At 39.3% G+C, this 24,583-nt stretch overlaps 1 protein-coding gene across 4 annotated transcripts in view; it reads left to right on the plus strand.

Moving 5' to 3' along the window:
• The window catches only part of LOC147603780 (uncharacterized), a 42,023-nt gene extending 36,185 nt beyond the window's left edge, over window positions 1-5,838 (plus strand). For 2 of the 4 annotated variants that reach the window (XM_086795834.1, XM_086795835.1), the window contains 2 exons: window positions 5,111-5,209; window positions 5,373-5,838. The gene's annotated coding sequence lies outside the window, so the exon portion shown is untranslated. Of the gene's footprint in view, window positions 1-5,093; window positions 5,210-5,372 lie in introns of all 4 variants that reach the window. The other 2 variants (XM_086795837.1, XM_086795836.1) reach the window with 2 other exon arrangements.
• Window positions 5,839-24,583: the final 18,745 nt, after the last annotated feature.

A 24,583-nucleotide genomic window follows, 5' to 3' on the forward strand; every position in this document is an offset into this window, starting at 1 on the left:
GAATAACGATTTGGATATGGCCTTCAGACTTTTGAAAGATAAAGTCAAGGAAGCACCTATCTTAGCATTATCTGATCCTAGTCGGCCTCATGTTCTTGAAACTGATGCCAGTGACTATGCTATCGGGGCTGCTCTATTTCAAGATGGTAGACCGGTTGCTTTTGAAAGTAAAAAGCTAGACGACACTCAATCTCGTCGGCCAACCCTTGAGAAGGAGCTTTATGCTGTGATTCATGCTCTCAAGGTTTGGAGACATTATTTATATGGCTCCAAGTTTGTGGTATTGACTGATCATCAGTCAATCAAGTATCTGTGTGATGCGGATGATTTGAGAGGAAGGAAAGCTCGTTGGGCTGAGTTAATGCAAGATTTTGATTTTGAGATCCGTTATCGGAAAGGGTCCATGAATAGTGTTGCAGATGCGCTTAGTCGAATTCGAGAGGTGAATACTTTGTCGTTCACGGAGATTTCTATTGACTTATTTTAGTCATTGAGAGGGCTTTGCAGGACTGATAATTATTTTGGTCCATTTTGGCAGAAGATCCACATTGATTGACCAAGACTCGATGACTGAGCAGTTTACCATTCAGGCTGCAGGAGGCCAGTGGATGATTCGGAATGGTTTACTATTCCGTAATGACAAAATTTGTGTACCACAGATCCCGGACATTAGGTCTAAGATTCTTAAGGAGTGTCACAACGCCCCTTCTGCTGGACACCTTGGGGTACACAGGACGTTATCGTTAGTGAAACACACTTTTTATTGGCCAAAGATGAAAGGGTATGTAGAAGATTATGTTCTCAAGTGTCAAATTTGTTAGGCGAATAAAGCTGAACGCTTTAGACAGGTTGGGTTGTTGCATCCTTTACAAATCCCAGGTAATAAATGGGAAAGCATTTCCATGGATTTTATTACCGGATTGCCAACAACACATCAAGGCCACGATTCTATTTGGGTTGTGGTAGATCGCTTGACAAAAATGGCTAGATTTTTACCAACCCGGAAGACTATTACAGCTACGCAATTAGCACGGCAGTTTATCGAGCAATTGTTTAGACTGTACGGGTTATCGCAGGACATAGTCAGTGATAGGGACTCTAAGTTTACGAGTGATTTTTGGAAACTTGTTTTTGAGAAGTTGGAAACAACTTTGAATTTGAGTTCCTCTGATCATCCTCAAGCTCATGGCCAGACTGAAAGAGTGAATCAGATTTTGGAGGATATGCTTCGATCATATGTATCCAAAAGACAGAGTTCATGGGAGGATTATCTTCCTATGTTAGAATTTGCTTATAACAGTACTAAGCATACGAGTACAGGGTTTAGTCCTTTCATGCTTATGTATGTTTTTCAACCTCGATCACCTGTTACAGTAGGATTCTCAGGATTTTAGCATGATGCAGCACGTAATTTTTTGCAAGATATGCAGAAAATGTTACAAGTTACGAAGGAATCTATTAGAAGTGCTCAAGACCGAGACGGGTTTTGTTCTAATAGACATCGTTCACCCAGAGAGTTCTCTGAAGGAACGATGGTGTATTTGTGAGTTCCGAAAGATTCCGAGACTTTACGGACAGGTCGATTTCCGAAATTATCCCCTAGATACTGTGGACCATTTCGTGTTACACGACGGATTGGTTCAGTTGCATATGAATTGGATTTGCCTTCTCATGTGAAAGTTCATCCTGTATTTCATGTCAGTAGACTTAAGGAAGTACTGGGTGGAATAGATCAGATAGTTACTCCTCAAGAAATCATAGATGTCGAGGACATGACATTTGTTCCGCACGAACCTGAAAAGATTCTTGGATTTCGTGAACGAAGATTGCGTAATACGCTTATCACAGAATACAAGATCAAGTGGAAGGATCGTGTTGAGGAGGACGCTACATGGGAGACATTGACTACTCTTCAGAGAGATTACCCTGGCTTTTTAGTGAGCTCTGGAGTGAGCTCTTAGAGGAAGGGAAGTATGTCATGTGCACAGTGTGTATCTACCGTGTGCTACACGCACGCAAGACTAGTTTCGAGGCTTGGAGAAGCTTGGAGCTAGGCAAGCTGATTGACGAGCTGAGTTCGGGATATACTAACGGGCGGGCACCCAAGTATGGACGGACGGGCGCCCAAGTGTGGACGCCCGATGACCGGCCAAGAGCCTATAAAAGGGTGGCCAAGGTTAGTTATTGGGATATAGAGAGTCTCTCGAGTTTGTGAGAGCTCTATGGTCTTGGAGCCTGGATCTAGTGCAGACGTGCACCTGCTTTACGCAGTCGAGGCCGGCAGTAATCTCGAGGTCCGCGAGGGCAGCTTCGTGGCGGTATGGGACGTCGCGAGGAGGAGATTGACAATAGGTGGTGTGGTTTATCTAGGACTTACAACTATGTTCCTAGAGCCTTAGAGGCTAAAACAATGATGTCATCCAAGTCTTTATTGGATGTCGATGAAGATGTACACCTTAATGATGGTGTCCATAAGGCAAGTGGTAAGACCCTCCCTTTCCCTTTCCCATATAAATCTACCTCATAATCATTACTCTAAGAAGGAAGGTATTAAGAGACTAAGGTTATGTAAAAGGGGAAGAGAAGGGTGTGTGTGTGAAGGGACTTGAGGTCCACAATCATATTCAGCAATCAACATTCAGGCGCATCAGTCTTCAGCCTTGCATTCGCTTCAGCCCTATACATTTTGGAGAAGCGTGTCATCCTCCAGCTAGAGGAGCATCAACGCTTGTGCATTCAGCCCTCCATCAGCAAACGCAACAGTTCTCAGCATTCAGCCATTAGTAAACCTTGCGTTTTTTGCATCCATACAGAGTTTTTAGCATTCATCATATCATCGTTTTGCTCCAGTCACTCGGTGAAGATAAAACGCAGCATTCATAAGCATTTACAGCATTTATATTCAGTCTAGAACAGTCCCAAAAAGCCCCTCTCTCAGTCTTAGCTTTGCATCCCTCCCTCATTCCATTGGGAAGAGTGCATAGGCTTGAGATTGGACATCTTTGGTGCTTCTACAACAGTGCACAGTTCAGCCCAACACTTGGTCTTCAGAGGTCTTGCGTTTGGCTTATCGTTCACACCGTCAGTCTCTTTAAAGATAAGAAAGCAAATACTATCTCGGAAATGGGATAGGGGTCCTTCACTGGGTAATTCGAGACCCCATATGGTGTACAGCTCTCATCTCTCTCTCTCTCTCTCTCTCATATCTCTTTAAAGTTTGAAGTCATTCAAGTGGATTGCTAAACTCGGGAAACTCAGGATACAGAAGACTATGTGAGCATTTGTGTGACAGGATCCTCCAATACGAATACTTCCGTTGCATGTTACATTGGTATCAGATTCAGCTTGTCCACACATACCGTATCCTAGCACGAGGGCATCCTTGGATGGTCAGATTGCGTTCTGGCACGACCACCGACTTCAGCATCATGTCTGTAGAGGAGAGTACTCATCAGCCGGAAGAAGTCTCCCCTGAAGGAGACCTTGCTCTTCCGACTACAGTAGACACCATAGCTCTTCTTAGAGCTCAGAACCAGCTGATCATGGAGCGTCTCCAGCTCTTGGAGGCAACAGCAGCACGTCCTCCTCTGCCTCCAGTAGTCCCCGACTACATCTCCCTCTTCTTTCAGATGGAACAACGAAGAAGAGAAGACGAGCCTTGAAGGAGAGAAGAAAAAGTAGAAGCAGAATTAAGAAAACAACAAGAAAAAGCAGAAGCAGAATTAAGAAAACAATAAGAAAATGTCCAACGCAGGATCGACGAAGACCAGCGTCAGGCTGAACTTGCCGCTTGGGAGCACCAACGAAAGCTCGATCGAGAACGTATGTTACTCGAGAACCAAAGGGAAAAGAAGGCCATTCATCTTAGATACCAGCACCTCTCTTCAGTTTTCCCCACCTCAGGTGCCACCAACCAGTAGTCTGCAGCATCAACTACCGTCGTTCACAGTCAACCAAATTTGGCAGCAGGCGCAGGGAGCTCTCTCTCTCTCTCTCTCTCTCACTATCGTATATGCATATTAAATCTTTGCCGAGTTTCATATTTTGATAGTTACTCCTATCAATTGAATATTAAATTTATTTTTCAATCTACGTTCTTGTATTTAAACCTTTTCTAGTGTTTTCCTTGTGTTTGCTTCTTGTTAAACAAGTGTACTTATTCTTGCTTATTTTATGAAGCAGAGGTGGCGTTGGACAATATTTTTATTTATAAGCTGCTATTTTCTAACGCTTCTAGCATTTGTTCTCTTTCACGAGCTTCCTACTTTGAAAGAGCCTTCCCTAACCCCTAACCCTTCTTCACAACCAAAACCTTACTTTGTTGCTCTAAATCTCTAAATTCAGCCTACATGACTAAAATACTTGCGTAATTAACCTCCAAAAGCTCCAAAGACTCACAACCCTTGTTTTAGAAGTTGTTGGGGCTCCTCTAACTTGGAGGTCTACTACAAAATGAGCTTCAAAAGGGCTGTCAATTCAGCTCAAAAAAGTGTACTAAGAGTTCCTGTAGGCTGGTGCCAAGCTGTTTAAGCCTAAAGTTTCCAGCTTTATGTAAAGTCTAGGGCTAAACTTATGAGTGTATGTATTTCTGGGAGATTGGAGGTGGCCATCTTTAATTCTTGTCACAAAAAAGCTTACCCATGGGTTCCATCTTAGCCCCTTAACAACAAAGAGTCCTCCTTTACCTCTTCCCTTGCTTTTTCATTCATCTATTAAAAAGGTAAATCACTACACACCCAGCATGTGTTTTTTATGCTCCCCAGTGCCCACATGTATGGAGAACACTTTGGAGTACCTTTTTGTGGAAGATTCCTTGTGACAAGAAGAACCCTTTGTCTACTGATGACTTGTTTCAGTCAAGAATCCCCAGATGGGGTTTGGAGCCACCTTCAGGGTTGTTAACTGTTACAACATACTCTCGAGTTGGTGTTGAAGTTTTATAATAATTCTTGTCAAGACTGTTGTTATGTAATTGATTCAGCTGTTGGTAATTTATGCTGATTTATGAAGATTTTTTCTGTGGCTGTCTATTAGCTTTTTTGAGTGGATTGACTTATGGGGATATCTGGCTTTACAAATTAAAATTTTGCTAGTTGATGGTGTTTTTAAGGCAGCATCGTCTTCAACACTACAGACTTACTGGCTGATTTAAAAGATCCTCAGATATGCATTCAGGTTGACAACAACAGCATGGTGAGAATGATGCAAGGTAATGATTTGGATGCCATCTGCAGACACCTAAACAGTATAGCCCCCATGTCCAGTTATTTTCATAAATTTGATTCCCACATTCTATTTCACCGAGTGATATTTTTACAGTTTTTGTGTGCAAGAATAACACCGACTTTCTGAATTGTTGGCTTTGGGTACAGATTGTAGGAAGGGTATCGGGACTGAAGGCAAAGAGGGCCAAAAATTTCATGGGATGAGTACACTTGAGGTTGTGGGGCTGGCAGGAGATAACTCAATGTTGTCCAGTTACAGAACCTGTCAAAAGCATCTATGAAAGATGACCAGGCTGCTGATTGCATGGATCGGCATTCAGATAGTCTAGTTTCCTAGTCACTACATAGCTTTGCTATGCAAGATTGACTGAAGGAACTTTCCGAGTTGGCCTATCAGATCCTGCTCCTAGTGCAGTTGAGCTTCTGAGCTTTGCATTGAATGTTGCCTTGCAATGCTGAAGTCTCTGAGTATTCTGAGTGGATGTCTTTTATCAGCACCCATTGTGCTATTTATGTGATTTTGCACCATAATTGCTCTCTCTCAACCATGCTTTGATTTGGCACTGGAGTGGCCTTGGAATTTCCTTCTTAATGGATTTGCTTCTGTTTTTTCCTTGTGCTTTGATTACTACACCTATAACTGCATTGTTACACCCCTCACGTGTGGTAGTCCACCAGTAAGATGCTGGCAGCACAGGAGTGTTCCACTATCACAAAGGAATGGGCAAGGTCACTTAACACGTTCTGCCAGTTCTCTTAGTTGTTACCTTGTAATGTATCGTTGCCTTTTTACCTGGTTTGATGGAAAACATGAGGTGACTGGACGAAACTCATCTGCCCTTAGGAAGGGGTGTCCATACATGCAAGTCAAAGCTCCTCATTGAGCTGCAGGTGATAAGCAGTTCTTCACCCTTGGAAATCAAGTTAGTGGCTTGACACCACCTCTGGAGGTGCTGCGACAAGGGTTTGATGTTAAGAACGTTAAGACTTGTGATTGGTTAGGAGGACGGCATTGTTAACCAAAATGAGGTTCTCTCTTTTTCTCTTATAGGTTGCTTCAACTATAGTGAGTAAAGACATTCAATTTTAGAGTGTTATTTCCAAGGTTGAGGACCATGCTTTGAGAACGGGGGTGTCAAGCTAACCTCTTACTTGTCTACCTACCCATAGTATAGAGGCCATTGGGTTAACGCAGTCTAAGAGGATTTGTGAGGTGCCACGCAAGTATTTGTAATGTCGATTGGCATGGTTGCCAATTGCATTACTCTTATCTATTTATTTTGTTTCTTCTCTCAACTCCACCTCTCTGTAGTAAAACCTAAGCTGCTTGCATGCCACTATTAACACATACATATTACTTAGGTTAACGTAGTCTGAGAGGGTCTGTTGAGGTGCCACCCATTTGTAATGTCAATTCGCATGGTTTGCCAACCACTTTTTTCTTATCTGTACTTTGTTTCTTCTCTCAACTCCATCTAGCAAATCCTAAGCTAGTTGCATGCCACCTTAACCCAATACTTGTTTTAACGTTGAATGCAAAGGTTACGATTTTGGATTTTAAGTCGTGCAGGAAACATTTCAGGCCACAAGTGGGGCCTATAATCAAAAGTAGCAAATATATTTTGAGGCAAGCGTAGGTGTTGCCTTCTACCATTAATTCCCTTTTGGCAATGTGGGTTTTAGGCTTCAGAGGCTAAGCAATGTTTGGCAGGCGCTTGACCCACATATCATGCCAAGGAGTTTGCCTTTCCGATTGGTTTAGCTACCGACCTCTTGATGAGTGCTGACTCCACTTTATTTTCCTTCCTCAACTCCATGATAAGAAGATACTTCCCCCACAACGTTGAGCTTGAAGAAAATGGAGTACTGCAACCCAAAGGAAGTTCCCAAGGGATTCAACCCAAGGAATCGGGTGTACTCTTATTTCCACTCCACGCACTCTATTCAAACTAACTCTGGGCCTTAATCATTAACTAACCTTTAGAGAATCTCTAACAAATATAGCACTTTCTTGCACATGGCTTCCAAATCACTATCTTTACATGTTTTGTGCACTAAAATAAGGAAATTGCATCCATTTGGTCAAGTGGTATATCTAGACAAACTATCGATTTGATATAATTGAGACTTAGGTGATTTATATTCATTCATATTGCATAAGTTGGCAACTCCTATGAAGCTTTAGTCTAAGCACATGATCCTTTTGCCATCCTTGGCCTCTAGTTTTTTTTTTTGGTCAAATTTGGGGCCTTTACACTACTATCTGGGCATACAGTTTATGCATAGAGATGACGGCATTGTTATGTAGCAAACTAAGTACATAAAAAGTGTAAATCAATAAAGATCCTTGTATTTTACTTGATGTCCGTCTTACATACTTGAAATCATAGCCAGGAGAGCCTACATCAGGATCTTTTATAGCCTCAAATCACTCTTTAAACACACAACTGGTTGCTCTATATTATTGACTAAGGAATGCTATCAAAGTTAGTGCTCCATGGCTTCTCCAAATTATCATGTGGTCTTCAATTTGCACGTTTGTTTGTGTGGCTTGAGCTAGGCCATCCAAAAGCTATCAATGTGCTACCAAACACCAAAACATTCCATGCGATATTTAAAACAAAATATTGAGCATTCAAACCACTCAAAAACATGGTAGCTTCTTATGAAGGGGAAATATAAGCGCTAGCCAAATTTTGAGTGGAAGATTCAAATTTGGGGTTGGGCATTGATTTCTAACACTCGACTAGAGGAACCACTCAAACATGGTTGAGACCTTGAAGATGAGCTACCCAAAATTTGAGAAGATCTACTACTTAGGTTAAGCATTGATTTCTATCACCCCCCCCCCTCAAACTTGAGGATAGACTATACCAAGTGGCCTATATGCACATGGATCTAAAAAGAAATGGTTTGATTTCCAACACTCTATCTTGATCTTCACTAAAAGGTGAACATTTTCTCTATGGATGGATACTAAGATACTAATGCTTATGCACACATCCTTGAGGAAAAGATTCACATCCAATGGTTTTGATAGAAGGATCCTTATAATGCGTTGAATGATCCAAGGGCGTACTCTTGCCCAAGAAGTGCATTATACATGCAATATCTTGGACGTGAAACCTTCACATTGATTGAAAGGCCTTACCTTTGAAGCACTTTGTTATTAATCCTGAAGTAGCAATGCTAACCCACTTTGTTATTAATGTCCGAAGTAACAATTCTAATCACTCTCAAATACCCTCAATATGCACCTTTTCCTTCTAATCTAATAAGAGTAAAGATGCGTCACATGTGCATGTGTATGAGATACATCACATGTGCACGCATACACAACATTTTAAGAATCAACTTTTGTACACAATATCCACTAAGTAAAGATCTTTTCAAAGCCCTTTTTCATCTTTTCCCTCGCGGTACTTGTTCGCTATCGGTCTCTTGTCCATATTTAGCCTTGGATGGAATTTACCATCCACACGTAGGGTTGCATTTCCAAACAGCATGACTTGGGTCCGACAAGGGGAATGCGCTCATACCATGAGGGTATATTTAAGATTGACTAGCATTGTTACTTCAGAGATAAATAACAAAGTGCTTCAGAGGTAAAAGCCCTTTAATGTGAAGGCATTACATGACCAAATATGCAAATAAATGTAAAGATCCCAAGTAAAAATTGATAGAGTGACCACTGTGATTATACCATGGCTTTGTTCAACTCAGAAGGATTCCAATGGGCCCCTAACTAAAATTTGTGAGTGACCACTTTGATTATACCATGGCTTGTTCAACTAGTGAAGATTCCAATGGGCCTTACAAGGGGAATGTGCCCATACCATCCCTCCTTGAGAGAGAGAGAAAGAGAGAGAGAGTTTTTGTCTAACTTCGATGCCCTCGTATACAGATAGATAGATGTGCATGCATAAGAAAGATTTAAGGTATTTTGGTGGCAATTTATGTGCTCTCATACAACAAAAACGCTCTACATTGAAGAACATTAAGCAAGATACGAAACTTTGTGACCTCCATGCTCACTTCCATGGCATCATTTGAAGCTACAAACCATCTAGAAGGTTGGCCTCTTCGAAAATAAGCTTGCTTTGGTGCCCTTCAAACCAAGCTTCAAACCTTGTAGAGAAGGTTGGCCTCTTTAAAAATAGGGTTGCACCTTAAAAAAATAGGGGTGCAAAAGAAGGCCATTATTTTGAAAATTTATATACATTTCTTATGAACAATCACAAATGGCCATTGTTTTGAAAATTTCTATACATTTCTCATGAATAATTAAAAATTGAAGGTTAGGGTAGGCTTTCAAATTTAATTACTCCATGGAATGGCATGAGAAAAGGGCACCATGGCAATGCACCCACCATATTTATGCGTATTAATAAGATGAACATTTGTCATATTACTATTTGAAATTGTACTCAAAAGCAATTTCAGTTCTAGTCAAGGGTTTACATCAACATTCCATTTTTTCAAGCCCTACTATCCCTTGTTTTTCACCATGGATTGTATTTGAATTGTATTGAACACTCTTATTTTCGAAAATCTCACAAAATATATTTAATGGAAATGCAAAAAAACATTTTGGTGCCATATTTAATTTAGTGCGTGTGCTTAGAATAGAATACAAAATGGAATTACATTTTTCTCCCTACAATCTACTCAAATGGCTATGGCTTGCTTCACCAAAAAAAAAAGGCCCTAGACGGCTCATTTAGGGCCTCTTTAAAATTTTGTTTTATTAATAAAGGAAATGATATGTCTTTCATTGTTTCAAAGCCCTAAGAAATTGTGATAATAGTTCAAGGACATGATATGCAGTATTTCATTGTTTCGAAGCCCTAAATCAATCCTGTTCTCTGAAAAAAAAAGTAATTTTTTCTTGAATCCATGGATTTAAGAAGTGGGAAAAAAACTGGATTTTTTTCTTGCCATGGATTTAAGAAAGGAAAAAAAATGTAATTTTGAACAGGCATTCACAATTCTGAAATTACCAATTCGACAGGTCTGATTAATTATGACTCATTATAATGAATGCACAGGAATGTGATAAGGGTGGCAGTCCCCTCAGTCCCCTCCCTTCTGTCGTGTGATGTTGAAAGAGAGAGAGACTGTCTCAGAAGAGGTGTGTCAGAGAGAGACTGACAGAAGAGGTGTGTCGCAAAAAGAATGGGACTCACACTTTATTTCACTTTCTTTTAATTATAGGTAGATGTTCAAAATTGAGGTTTTAAGGTTCATTTATGCATTTAATCAAAATTGCCCATCGCTTGGTTGGAATGGAGTTTGACAGTCTGCAGGTTGTGGGTTCGAATCTTCCCTTTAGTGTGCGAGCGATGGCAGGGTAAAAACATGTTAGTGCAGTGGAATGGAGTTTTAGAGAGTCTGGAGGTTGTGGGTTTGACTCTTCCTTTCCCCTTCCTTGTAGGGATGGCACTTGTTTGTGAGGTAAAATGGGTCATCCCTACAAGGAAGGGAAAGGGAAGGGAAGATTTGAACCCACAACCTCCAAACAAGGAAAGATTCGAACCCACAACTTCCTGGCACTTGTTTGTGTGGTAAAAACAAGTTATACCTTCTACTTTCAAGCCAAGATTATTAAAAAAAAAAAACCATGGGACACATATTCACTTTATTCTATTTTAAAAGCCCCAAAAATGAGTGGCTGTGCACAAAGCTTTTGTTCATGAAAGAAGCAGAATTAAAAAGACCCTAGTAGAGGTGCATTTTTTTTGGGGGGGGGGGGGGGTTGGTTTAAGAAGCATAATATAAGACCTTTATAATAGTAGAAACAGAAGGAGATTATGAGGATGATATAGAAGGATATGAAGGGCATTTGCCAAGGAGCTAGGAAGGAACAAGCAAGGTGGTGGTTGAGAAACTTCTGTTAAGGTGATTGCAAGGGGAGGGGCAAAAATGGGAGGGGGTGGTGTGTACACACTAAGGGCACTTGTCTTGGCCTTTGCTGTTCTTGAGGTTGGCGTAGCATGGACAAGCTTGCTTGTTGCCCACCGTACCCGGGGGTACACACTGGCATTGCTTGCAACAGATCATGCACTCTTGGGTACACCTCTTCTGCTCCCCAGCTGCACTGCACCTCCTCTGGCAGCTGCTCGGACAATCTTTAACACACACACACACACACACACACACACACACACAAAAACATACACACACGCGATCAAAACAAAAGAAATGGTTACCCTTCTCTTCCTTGATTAGAAACACTAACCCCCTTCTCTTCCTTGATTAGAAACACTAACCCATCTTTCTCTTTGAAAAACAACCCAAGTCTACTACTCAAACCATCTTTTCTTTTGCAAAAAAAAAAAGAAAATTTCCCCCCACATCTAATAAAAATGCAAGAGTCCACACATGTAGTAACCATCTTTTCCTTGACAAAACAGAACAAATTCACCCCTATTAAAAAAAAATGTCTCTCCATATCTAATAATAAACCATCTTGTTCTTGAAAAAATAGAAATTGGGTTCAAACCTTCCCTTGTGCAAGGAGTGTGTGTAAGTAGTGTACTTTCAAATTTCCAACCGAGGTTGCCCCAAAAGGAAGAAAAAAGAAAAAAAGAAATTCACCCATAGGTAATAATTGTAAGTGCAAGAGCCCAAATCTATGTTTTTTCTTGAAAATTTGACCCATACCCACTAATTTTCACCCATACCTACTAATTAAAAGTGCAAGAGCCACATAAATCTAAACGCAATTTCGAACACACTATAATTTTTACAACCCACTTTTAGTTCCTCACCACAAGCAATCACACATATGTGTATGCTTACCAATGGTTAAGAGGCGCCTTAGATGCAAAATTGACTTTGAATTGGCATGCACTGCGTTGGCTTTAGTGTTACCTCCTGCTGCTGAACACTCCTGAAATATATAACACAATGAAATTGCTTAGTACCCAGCCATGCATGTACACAAACAAGCCTCCATTTACAACTAAAAACAACTCAAAACAAGTAGATAATTAATCCAGCTAGAGGAGAATGATATAATCATATAAACACAGGCTAAAGACAAAATTACACTAAATCAACCCTATTTTGCAGATGTGCATGTAGATCCGTGTGTCACCTGGAGGAGCATAAGCAGAATTGTAGCAAGAACAAGGGAAGCCATGAGCTTGAGAGGAGCCATACTGTGTAGCTGGAAATGCAAAGACAGGAGTGAAGCTGTGGAGGACTGTGGTGGCAAACAGCAGGGACTAGAGGTGCATATTTATAGCTCAGGAGACATTAATTTGTGGAAATGAACAGTGAAAAGATCATTAAAACCAAATGATTAATTGGTAATCAACCTGCTTAATGGGTGATTTGGTTGGTGTTTTGTACTGTGCAAGCTAGTGCGCGACAATTTTACAAGTGTAAAAAGAGCAAGCTTTGATGGCTGTTTCGCTCTTTTTTCTACCCCATGTACCCGCCTGCAGCAGCCAGCTTGCATGCAGCGACACGTGAAAGATCGGGCAGGCTCGGCGGCCTGTATAAAACTTGCTTTTATATGCTCCTTTAGACTTGAAAGTTCAACGACCAGAATGAGTCCCATTGCATTTGGCCTTCCTAGCTTTGCACAAGTTAAAAACAATGTCGTCATTGAAGTGTAAAATCGAAGGCTATGTGTGTGTGTGACCTCTCCCCCTCCCCCCCCCCCCCCCTCTCTCTCTCTCTATATATATATATGTGAGTGTAAAATCAAAGGCTGTGTGTGTGAGAGCTCTCCCCCTTCCCCTCCCCCTCTCTCTCTATGTGTGAGAGTGTAAACTCAAAGGTAGAGACCAAACCGTAAGCAACCCAAATTATAATGAGATTTGGGTGGAAGATTTTCTTAAATAAAAAACATCGATACTATGGTCACTATATCGACGACAAGTGGCAAAGCAACCCAACTTAATGAGTGTCAAATGAGTCACAAAGCAACTCATTTTAGATGGCTAAGCAACTTTTTGAAGTGCCTTCCAAAAAAAATAGTCAACTAAGTAGACTTGAAAAGATACAAGTTGTTGTGTCTAAACTATATGTGGTCTTGCTTCGTCCGCTATTGTCACTTTAGGTGAGTCTAGATTTTGACAATACACACCCATCCACATGCCCCAAATAGACTTACTCTCTTCGTCCGCTATTGTCACTTTAGGTGAGTCTAGATTTTGACAATACACACCCATCCACATGCCCCAAATAGACTTACTCTCTTTCTCTCTCTTTTTGCCATACATACATACATACATACATACATACATACATACATACATACATACATATATATATATATATATATATATATATATATATATATATATATATATAGAGAGAGAGAGAGAGAGAGAGAGAGAGAGAGAGAGAGAGAGAGAGAGATGTATATTGTTAGCACACTACCATTCATGACCATTGGGGATGCCCGAGAAGTCATCGTGTCATGTTTATGGCTCATGGTATTTTCAGATGCATGGCATACCCAAGACTGGGATCGGACTAACTGTTATAGGCGATACCGTTGTGAAACACCACAATCTCGTTAGGTGTATACTTGGGCTTAAATCATTGTTAGTGTGTGATTTATATTTACAGCTTTGTGTGACATTGTCTTGGTGTGTAATTTGGTTTATTCACATCTTTGTGCGGCACTCACATGATTATTTTTGTGAGTACCTAAAAGAGAGGCATAGGTGATGCTAAGCATGCGTGTTGTGGTGATGACAATATACGTGGGACAATTATTGCATGTCCGATGGTATTTTCGATGGTGGTGTGACTGCCATGATTATTTTGTTGGCCATGCATCATTATTTGTACATATTATTTGTCCACCTTGCACTTGGGTAGTGCTCTTTGTATTAGCACATATGAACTAGGTTTATTAGTTTTACACTCCTCATGCACACTCTGTGTATGAACTACTCAATTTTTGAAGGTCTACATCTATTGTTATGTTTGTTGATATGTGCATGAGGTAATTTTATCAAGTAGTACAAAGGTCCTGACATTGATATCAGAGCTTGGGACTACTTTGAAGAGGAAGAACCAAGCCAAATCCTAAGGGAGCAAAGGCAAAGGTCTTTTACCCACTAGACATAAGGACCTCTAATGGTTTAGCAAAAGAAAGGTGGATTTGCGTAAGCCCAACCACCCTTTTTCTCTAATAGTGGTTTTTCCCAAACCTTAACCTCATCAAGATCAGACTCCATGGGATGTGATCAGCAAGTTGTGAAGGTCAAGGTTCCATTCTTAGAAGGAGGCGCAACTATAATTTCATCTCTTTCATTCCACGAACGTGTTGGTGGCACACTTCTTCCTAATGACACCTCGGTTTCACTCCAAAAAGAAGCTTCAAAAGCTTAAGCCTTAGTCATTAGGCTTATAAACCTTAAGTAAAAAGGCTAAAAGCAAGGCTACTAAAGCCATAGTATAAGGCTAAATTTAGAGAATTAAACAAAAGCCTTAAAAAATTTAGAATTTTTTAAAATTTTGGCAAAAAGAGAGGCCTGGAAATTCATAGAAAATTTATTTATGAAAATGGAAAAAATTGTATTACTTCAAAAAATTGTCAAGTCAAGGGCGGCTTTAACAAAAATTAGTTTTGGCTTCCATTTGAGGTGTGTTTTCGCTCTTGGTATCACTTATCGGTTTTTGGTTTATCACTCAAACAAAATTACTTAAATAACACTTCACAAACTCAAGCAAAGATTCGACTTTTTGCAAATTGGTCACACTACCTTCACACTTTTATTATCCATTATTTTGCAATATCGTTGTTTCTTCTTTTTCATATTCTTTTATCCTGTCATAATGAATTAGCAACTTCTTCTATCCTTGAACAAATCCAGCTACTCTAAACTCAGTTGAATGAAGAAAGGGAGAAGAGCAAGGAGTTAGAGGAAACTGTTTTTCATAGAAAGAGGAGAAGAGCCACCTTTGAAGTAGAATATGAAGATGACATATCTGTAGAACAGTGGAAGCTACTCTTAGAGCCCAATATGCCAAAAAGGAGAAGAAAATTAGTCGTAAGGTTTTTTCTTTCCAAAACTTGGATGGCAAGAAGGATGCATGGGTTATTTTAATGTGGCTAAACCAACTTGATGACTATTTCACGGGAGAGAATTTTTTTGATAAGATCAGGCAAATTGTCATGCATCTTTTAAGATTGTGGGCCACCATGGTCATGCTTAGAAGATCTTTCGGCCTATAATTTCTCCAAAAAAGTGTCCTACACTGACACCTTGATGTGCTTGTGTAATCACTACAACTTTCTCATGTGATTGTAACCATTGAATCCATCTAGAAATGAATATATTTCATGACCACCAACAGTATCCAAAAGAGAATTTGTGAAGGGTAATGGAAAGGGATCTGTAATTGTGGTTGCATTCAACTTCCTGTAATCCACACATGTCCTCGAAAGAGAATTTGTGAAGGGTAATGGAAAGGGATCTATAATTGTGGCTGCATTTCATGACCACCAACAGTATCCAAAAGAGAATATGTGAAGGGTAATGGAAAGAGATCTGTAATTGTGGTTGCGTTCAACTTCCTATAATCCACACGTCCTCAACTTCCCATTTTTCTTGGGGGGATGATAACAATAATTGGAGACACCCAATTAACTTTATCAATGGGGTAAATGAAACCTACTTTCAGCAGCTTATCAACCTAATATGATCTTAATTGGAGACATCCAATTAGCTTTATCGATGGGGTAAATTTACTTTCAGTAGCTTATCAATCTCTTCTTTAACTTTGTGGGTATAATTCAGATTCATCCCTGTACCTCTGCTTCATGGGAATTGCATCTTCCTTGAGATTGATTTTATATTGATAAAAACTAGAATCAATACCCTTCATGTCTTTATAACTCTAAGAAAATACATCTTTATATTCAGACAATAATTTCTACAATTTTTGCCTCCATTCTTCTATGAGTTTGGCACCTACCTAGACCATTCAAGGATTCTATCATCTCCCAAAAAAATAGTTTATCTTCTTGTGCTCGACCACTTTTGTACATGTCCTTTTCATGGACTTCTTCCGCAATAGTAATTAATGCTTTGATCTCTTCAAAAACCTCAACTTGTTCTGTTTCTAGAAGAACTTTCTTGACCCTATCCTTTGGATTTACCAGTATGGTTTCTTCCAATCGGTGTCATCACAACTGCTCATATTGGGAAATAATCCGATCTACATCCACCTCAAACAAGGAAACTAGATCTGGATTCTCCCTTAAGATTTTCTCTTCCTCATCGTCCTCCACTCCTTTTAGCCAATTAAGTCCTTTTGCATAGAGTGGTTGGACCGATGGATCCACTTTTCCTTTGGAGGACATAGACACTCTGTTCTCTTTCCTCTGTGGATGGTGAGCCGGTTTGTTTCCCAATTTCGGTGAATCTCCCCATGCTGCAGCCACCACGATCAGCTAAGCATCATCAAATATGCTATGGAGTTTTCCTTCATCCATAGTATCATAAAGGATACCAGAAATTTACATTTAGTCACATTGATTTCTTAGTTGCTTGCATGCATAACTCTCTGCTAAACTACCATCTTGATTGGCAGAGGGTGCCGGCTGCATATTTGTGATGTCGTTGATCTGCCATCTTGATGGTGGCGGAGGGCATTGAGTGCATCTTTGTAATGCCTTATCTATGAGTCATTTCTTTTTATAGCACATTGACTCCAAATCCTCCATCTATAAGGATGCCAAATAATGTCTGACCTTTTAATGTTACTGTGACCTTCTTCAGGATCCTCCATCTATAAGGATGCCAAACATTGTCTAACCTTTGAATGTCATTGTGACCTCCGAGACTCCTTCATCATAGTTCTACTGATCCACATTGTACTACATTTACCTGATTACTATTGCTGCCTGCTGGCTTGAACTTTCACCAATTTCTCCACAGTTCCTATCATTTGTTACCAATACTTAGACACTAAACACAGGAATTGATCCAATGTAATGTTGAGCTTTATCTTTGCAAGTCCTCCCATAGATCATATTCACATGATTGTTCAGTGTTCCTTGCTTCCAAATTTTTGAGGTGAAATATCTACCCCTCTCTTGGCCGAACACTGCTCCTAAATCCACTATCTTTAACTGAGCTAACTTTTTGTTTTCCTCCTTCCTTCTAAACTTTAGCAGTGTTCTTTCCTTATTTCTTGTGAGCTTCAATAGTATGCTTTGTTGTGTCATCGAACAGTTCATCTATACCTTTTCCAATTATTTGTAGCTTGATTCTGGTGCTTTCGGCACTTTTTGGCCCTGGAGTGCACCTATGCTACTTGATCCTAATGTGTTTTGGCACTTTTTGGCTCTTGATTACACCTTGGATCCTTTTTGGTTTATTTGGACTAATTCCTTTATGTGATTGAATGGCCTCTGAACTATCTGATGTCGTTGGTAGGGGAGCTTTATGAGATTTTCGGACCTTGCCCTGTGCTTTTTGCACCGTCTTGGTGACTTGATCCTGTGTGGTGGACACGCTGCTCCTCCTCCCAATTTTGGGGTTTTTTCTTTATCCTTGGTCCACCCATCCCGACAATTCTCTAAATCAGCTAGCCTACACCCTTGTGACAGCGTGACTGCCATGATAGCCTACAGTAGTGGTGGAGGATGAGACACCTCTAGGTATGGCTGAATTTGCACAAGGTTGATTGTTGGAGGTTAGGCTAAAGTGGACCCCTCTGCTTATGTTTTCTAGAGTTCCTACTGAGATGATGCTGCCACACTGAACACTCTGTCTTACAATGATGGATTACTTTGTAGTAATAACACTAGAAAGGGACACTTATTGCACCACCACGACCTCGTCTGCCACCATAAGGATGAGCCTATATGGTATGCCTGTAGAGTGATGCGGTTGACTGGTGCTATGTATTTTACTGGAACTGTGGTAGCTTGAGTTTGCTATAGACAATGCACTCTGCCATTATATCGGTAAGCCTCGTACCATGAGTGGTGGTTTGACATGTAGAATAATAGGGAGTATTCTTACATTCTTCCTTAGTGTGACCTTGATTTAAACACTTCGTGCCATCAGACATACGATCGTGCAGTCTAGATCCAACTCTCCTTGCACTTGCACCTTGAAGCGTAAGCCTATGTTGCCACTAGTCATTCTTTATGACAGTCTCTAGTTCTTCTGGCTTTTCTTCTTCTGGTTATTGTGCTTGGATTTTGAATCTGACTCCACATCCAACTTATCATCTAAAGTGTCATTCTCTTGCTCATCCTATGAGGAATCTACTTCTCACTTTTTCTTTCTCTTCTTTGAAATCAATCTTTCTCTTCATTGAAATCAATCTTTCTCGTAAACTTTTCTCGTAAACTGTGCTTTGATCTTTGAGTAGCTTCCACTAGCGTGGTGAGATCACTGGATGCTACAACTGGCTTCAAATTTGTCCACACAAACCTTGGACAAACCATTCTCCCATAAGTGCCTCAGTGGCTGATCCGTCGAGTCCACTCGACTCCGTAGAGTGTGGAATTTAGCCACGCAATCTTCTACCATCAAGGTTTTCTTCTCCAAGCAGTATAGTTTCTCTAGCACCTACAATAATGTCTTATCCTTGTGTGCAGAAATGCATCATGTAGTTCCTCATATGTTGGAAATACATTGGGACCATACTGTACATGCCAATCGGATGTGTATGTCCATCAAAAGTTCCACTGAATGTATTACACTTTTGAGTAGCTGTAACTATAAGCGGCATGCCATTGGCCAACCATGTGTTCTCAAAATTTTCTACATGTGTATCCGGATCCTCCTTCTTCTTACCTTGGAAATTATTTGAGAGATACCTATTGAGCTATGATAGGTAACGGCGGTGGAGGTAATGATACACCTGCAAGATCGAGTGGGTCAGGAAGTTACCGTAAGAGAGCAGATGGAGTCAGAGCCTTCAGATGACATGCCAAGATAAATCTACACCTAATCTGGCAAGCAGTAGTCCAAAAATCAACAGGTTCCAAGCCATGCGCTTGAGACAGATACTAATGAGTCAACTGGTTATAATCATCCGTATGGTGTTAGCTGTCCTTCGAATGCTTCACTAACTATATCTTTCATAGCCCCAACATCTGTGGGCTTATCCTTTTCTTTTACGGGTGCCTTGTCTTCTTTAGTAGCCTCATATTCCTCAGCATCCATGGGTGCATCCTTTCATAGACTATGCAATGTTGCATGGTGTCGATGCTCCTCCCATAGACTACCCAGTGTTGCGAGCATCATAATGCCATTGTCCCGGTCCATCATAAATGTATGATCCAATAAGAGTCATTGCCACGCTCTGCTTCCAAAGCAAGTCTTGCACATTTGATTCAGCATGGACGGGGAAAACTATTAGATAGCCACACAAAAGTGATAAACCAGCTTAAATGCAAAAAATGGAAGACGTTCTAAGCACTTTTACTTGATCAACCAAACATCACAAACTCCTAAGCTAACATTGGGAAGTAGGAAAAATGAAATTTCTCCTTGGGTTTCACTTTGAGGGGGGCTCAAAAGAAAGAAGAGGGGAACACACAAGAGTCTTAGTGGCCTTTGGGGAGCCTTTGGGAAGAAGGAAATAATGAAATTTCTTAGCTGATTTTTCTTTTAGTAGTTGACATATACTGGAGGTTGCTTTTCACTTATTAATTTCAAGTGAAATATCAATGTAGCTAAGGAGTTTGACATGTATTAGAGCTTTCTTTTATGTGCTATTTTAATAAAGTATTAAGCCTTGCAAAAAAATTGGCATGTTCTTAAGCTTGCTTTGCATGTGCTAAGGAGTTTCAACATGTGCTAAGGAGCTTGACATGTGCTAGAGTTTGCTTTGCATGTGCTAGCTTAGTAAAGTATTAAGCCTTGCAAAAAAATTAGCATGTGCTTAAGCTTAGGTATTTGTCAAACTTCAATGAGGTATTCCTAATGGGCTTTGGAGTTGACATGTGCTATTCTTAGCATGCTTTGGAGTTGTGACATGTGCCAGCAAGTCTAAGTTGCTTTACATTTATCAAGTTTCTTCGTAAAATTAACTCATTTGTAACTTATTATAGAGTGGGTAATTTCTTGATCTTGCTTTACATTTTTCCTCTTTTTTTAGTGAAGTTTAAATTTTACTTTTATGAAGGAGTTATCAATTAAGCAATTATTCACATGCGAAGGTGACAATTCCTTCATTAGCCCGTTCACCTACTACATCAGACTTCGGTATTCTTGTACAGGTTATGTGGGGCTTATTTTTATGGAGAAGGCTCATTGTGGATTAACATTTTCGTGATATTCTAAGGCCCATTTCTCCATTATGGGGATTGTTCTCATAGCATTTCTTAATGTTGGTAAAAAAATATTGCTTAAGCCATGTGGGCCATGTGGGAAATTAATGGTCAAATTGTAGAGTGATTTGACAACCTAATATATAGACCATTAATATAATTTTTTTAAATTGAGATTTCCACAATATTCTTGTAGGGACTCTATATAAGTAGATACGAGGCTAGTCAGAACAATGGAAATCATTAAGAAAATACAATTATAGAAATTTGTAATCTACATGAAGTCATCTTTATGGGCCTTAAAGATGGCTATTAACTACCCTACCGTCGAGTCATCTGGGAGTGCAACTCAAGTGGTGCAAGCCCTATCTTTTGAATAATAATCAAATGTGGAGAGAGTACATGGCCATGCTAAGAAAAGTCTACATTGACCCAAGGTTCATGCCTATCAAAAGAAGGTGGGGTCATGGTGTAAGTTCTTACAAATGGAGAGCAAAGGCCCCCGTCTACAACTTTACTTGGAGTGATGGCCCTCACCACCTAATGGAGATGCAGCTCCTCATAAAAGACTTCAAGGATCTCTACTACACAAAGGCGACCCACCTATCAATTCTTCAAGCATATTATCCTCATCGCGTAAAGGAACAAATAAAGAATGCCAAAGTTATCAATTTTTCAATATGACGTGGCTTCATCTATGTTAGCCTTGGTGCATGAGCTATTCCTAATTCTGTAGCAACCCTCTTCCTATTTTAGCATCCTTCTCTATAGATCAACTCGAGTAGCTATGGCCATGCATGGCATTGGTACTGATGAAAAACTAGTTGGTGTTAGTTCTTTAGTTTGCTCTTATTGGATTAAACACCCCCTTCCTTGTCCTTTACCCCTTCTTGGGTCATGAATATATGGAGGTGTAGGCCCTTAGGCAAGCCTAATTGGGCAACATCATAGGGATCTACATGTGTGTGAGAAACTTTGTGTTTGTTGACAATATGTTATTGATATCTTGCTTTTTGTGTACAACTAGTCAGTTAGTCCTTTTTGTGTACAATGGTCAATCAATCCTTTCATCATGTTAGGATTAGGTGTTACAATGTCAAGTTGTATAACAGTCTCGTAACCCTATTATTTTATTTTTCCATGTGGGAGCCCCTATAATTTTGGACTCAATATTTTCAATTAAATATTGGCACTAACCCAATTATTTTTTAGTTTCTTTTTCAACAATTTTACTATTTTTCTCCTTTTACTTAAATTAAATGTAGGTGTGCACGTGCATATAGGGAGGGGTTTGTCTTATTATTTTAAGTATATGAATCCTACTAATTTTACTCAAAAATAATTTTCTAATTTACTTATGAGACTTCAACAAATAATTTACACTTTTTCTCTCTCTTCACTGTGATTACAATATTTTACACACTCAATTTAATTTTTTAATATTTAGAGAAATTTTACATTCTCCCCTACTCAAAGAACCAAGATGTCCTCAGCTTTCACAAATTGGGAATAACATCTTACTATATCATTTTCTTTCTCCCATGTTGCATCGTCATCTTCCACTTGATTAAATATTCCTTCAAGATCCAGCTCTAAGAGGCTTTTCTCTAACATCTAAGACCTCCTATGATTCTAATTCTACTTATCCTTGAACTAGCATAGTAATTTGCTCATCTTCTAGGATATATTGTCTTGGATCTAGAATATACTTTGTCAACAAACTGACATGAAAAATATTATGGATTTAAAGATACAGGGGAAGAAGAATTTCATAAGATTGATCTTCAATCCTTTGCCTAATAACATATGGACAACAATAATATCTAGGTGATACTTTCTCGTACTTTTCTAATGAGAGAGAACTCCTCTTAGGTCATATACAAAGAAAGACAATATCACCTTTTTCAAATTATCGGTTGGAATTCTTTGGGTTAGCATATTGCTTTTGCCTATCCTGAGTTGAATTTATGTTCTTTCTTATTGATGATTGCATTTTATGGTCCATCTCATTAAGCATCTACTTATCTTGCATTTACCAAAGGTAATCTAGTAATGAAATCCATACTTAGGCATTCCCATTTCATATGCGAACTATCCAAGGGATGTAATTTTCTTGGCATTTACATCCTTTTTTAATCTAGGCCAAAAGAAACTCCTTTTGACCACCATAAATGTCCTACATAACCAAGATGTTCTACAATGTGGTTATCATGAGCCTCAATAGTTGAGATTCTCTTCTTGAATTCCCCTCCATGTAGTTATTGAAATACAAACAACCATCTTCAATTTTTTATAACCCTAGATTTTCCTCAATTCCCGAGAGTTCTTTCTTTCTTGCATTAACAAGGTAATGATTGGACCAAAAAACTCATATGTCCCAATCTTTCCCATGATCTATGTAGATAGAGGGTTTGAAATCATGGTTATTGCAAGTAAAGAGGCTTTCCTACTAAGGGCATTAGCAACCACATTCTCCTTTCCTAATATATATTTAATTTGAAAGTTAAGCTCTTGTAGAGTCTTTATCCTTCTCCTTTGATGCATGTTGCGATCATTCCATATAAATATCCACTTCAAGATCTTGTGTTCAATTACTAGAGTGAATCTCTATGTAGGAAAATAATGTCTCCCACAACTTCAAGGCATGTATTGCTACCAATAGTTCTAGATTATGAACCACATAATTTCTCTCTTGAGCTTAAAGATGTTGGGACTCATATTCTATGGGTCATCCTTCCTGCATAAGAGTCCCATCGATAGCACTCGTGTTTATGATTACCTCAAAAGATTTGTTGCTAAACCTGGTAGTTTCAATACCAGGTTGGTTACCAAAGCAATCTTCAGCTTATCAAATGTACTTTGGCACATCGGAGCATCAAAATGGTGTATCCTTCTTAAGAAAAGATATTAAAGGTGAGGTAATCTTAGCATACCTATGTATAAATATCTAAAATCATCCAGTTAAGTCAAGAAATCCTAACTTCCTTCATTGTTTTTGGTTCAAGCCAATGAATTAGCAGTTTGTACCTTTACCGAAACAACCAAGATTTCATCTTTTGATACCCCAAATACTCAATAATCTGACCAGCAAAGAAAGTACATTTCCTCTTCTTATAGAAAAGAGTCTATGTTTTTTTAGTATCTCCAAGACCTCGTGAACATGCTTCTTGTGATTAGTAGCATTCTTGGAGTAGACCAAGATGCCATCAAAAGCGAAAGGACAAAATCATATAGATGCTTTGTGAAGATTTCTTACATAAGCCGATTAAAAGGGGGAGGGGAATTTGTTAAACTAAAGGGCATTACTATGAACTCGTAATGTATATCCCTTGTATTAAATGTAGTCTTTGGAATTTCCTGCTTTTAACCCTGATTTTAAATCAACCTTGATAAACATTTGAGTACCATGCAAAGGATCTAAGAGTGTATATCCTAGGGATATCATAGTTATCCTTATTAGTCAACTGGTTTAATCCCCTATAATCAATGTATACTCTCAGGGTTTCATCTTTCTTTGAAAAAGAATTGGTGCACCCCATGGAGATACACTTGGCTAGATAAAACCCCCTTCTAAAAGTTACCTCAATTCTTCCTTAAGCTTAATAGCCTCTAGGAACACAACCATTTTATAGGCTCACTCAAGCACTTGGATGAGCTCTAGGTAATGTCCTATGAGCATACATTTTTTTTTTGGTGCATAAAAGTATGGGATGAACTGAGTTCTTAACAAAGACATCTCTGCTTACACCAACATCTACTTTTATAGCTGGATGGTAGAGTCTATACCCTTTTCTTTTGAGGTTGTATTCTATATAAAAATGCATTTTATTGCCTTATTATCTATCTTCTTATGTTGTTGCTCAGGCACAAGAGCATAAGCAAGACAACCAAAAATACATTTTATTGCCTTATCATCCATATTGTAACATGCCATCTCTATGAGAGATATGTTCTTTCTCTTAGCCATACCAATTTGTTGAGGTTTTTAAGGCACCGTGCATTGATATTTATGCCTCTTTCAGCCATTTTGTTGAGGTGTGTAAGGAATCGTGCATTGATATTTTACACCTCTTTCAGCCATATATGCATG

Source organism: Cibotium barometz, chromosome 63, assembly GCF_041138505.1.
Source record: "Cibotium barometz isolate CiBa-2024 chromosome 63, ASM4113850v1, whole genome shotgun sequence".
NCBI classification, from domain to species: Eukaryota; Viridiplantae; Streptophyta; class Polypodiopsida; order Cyatheales; family Cibotiaceae; genus Cibotium; species Cibotium barometz.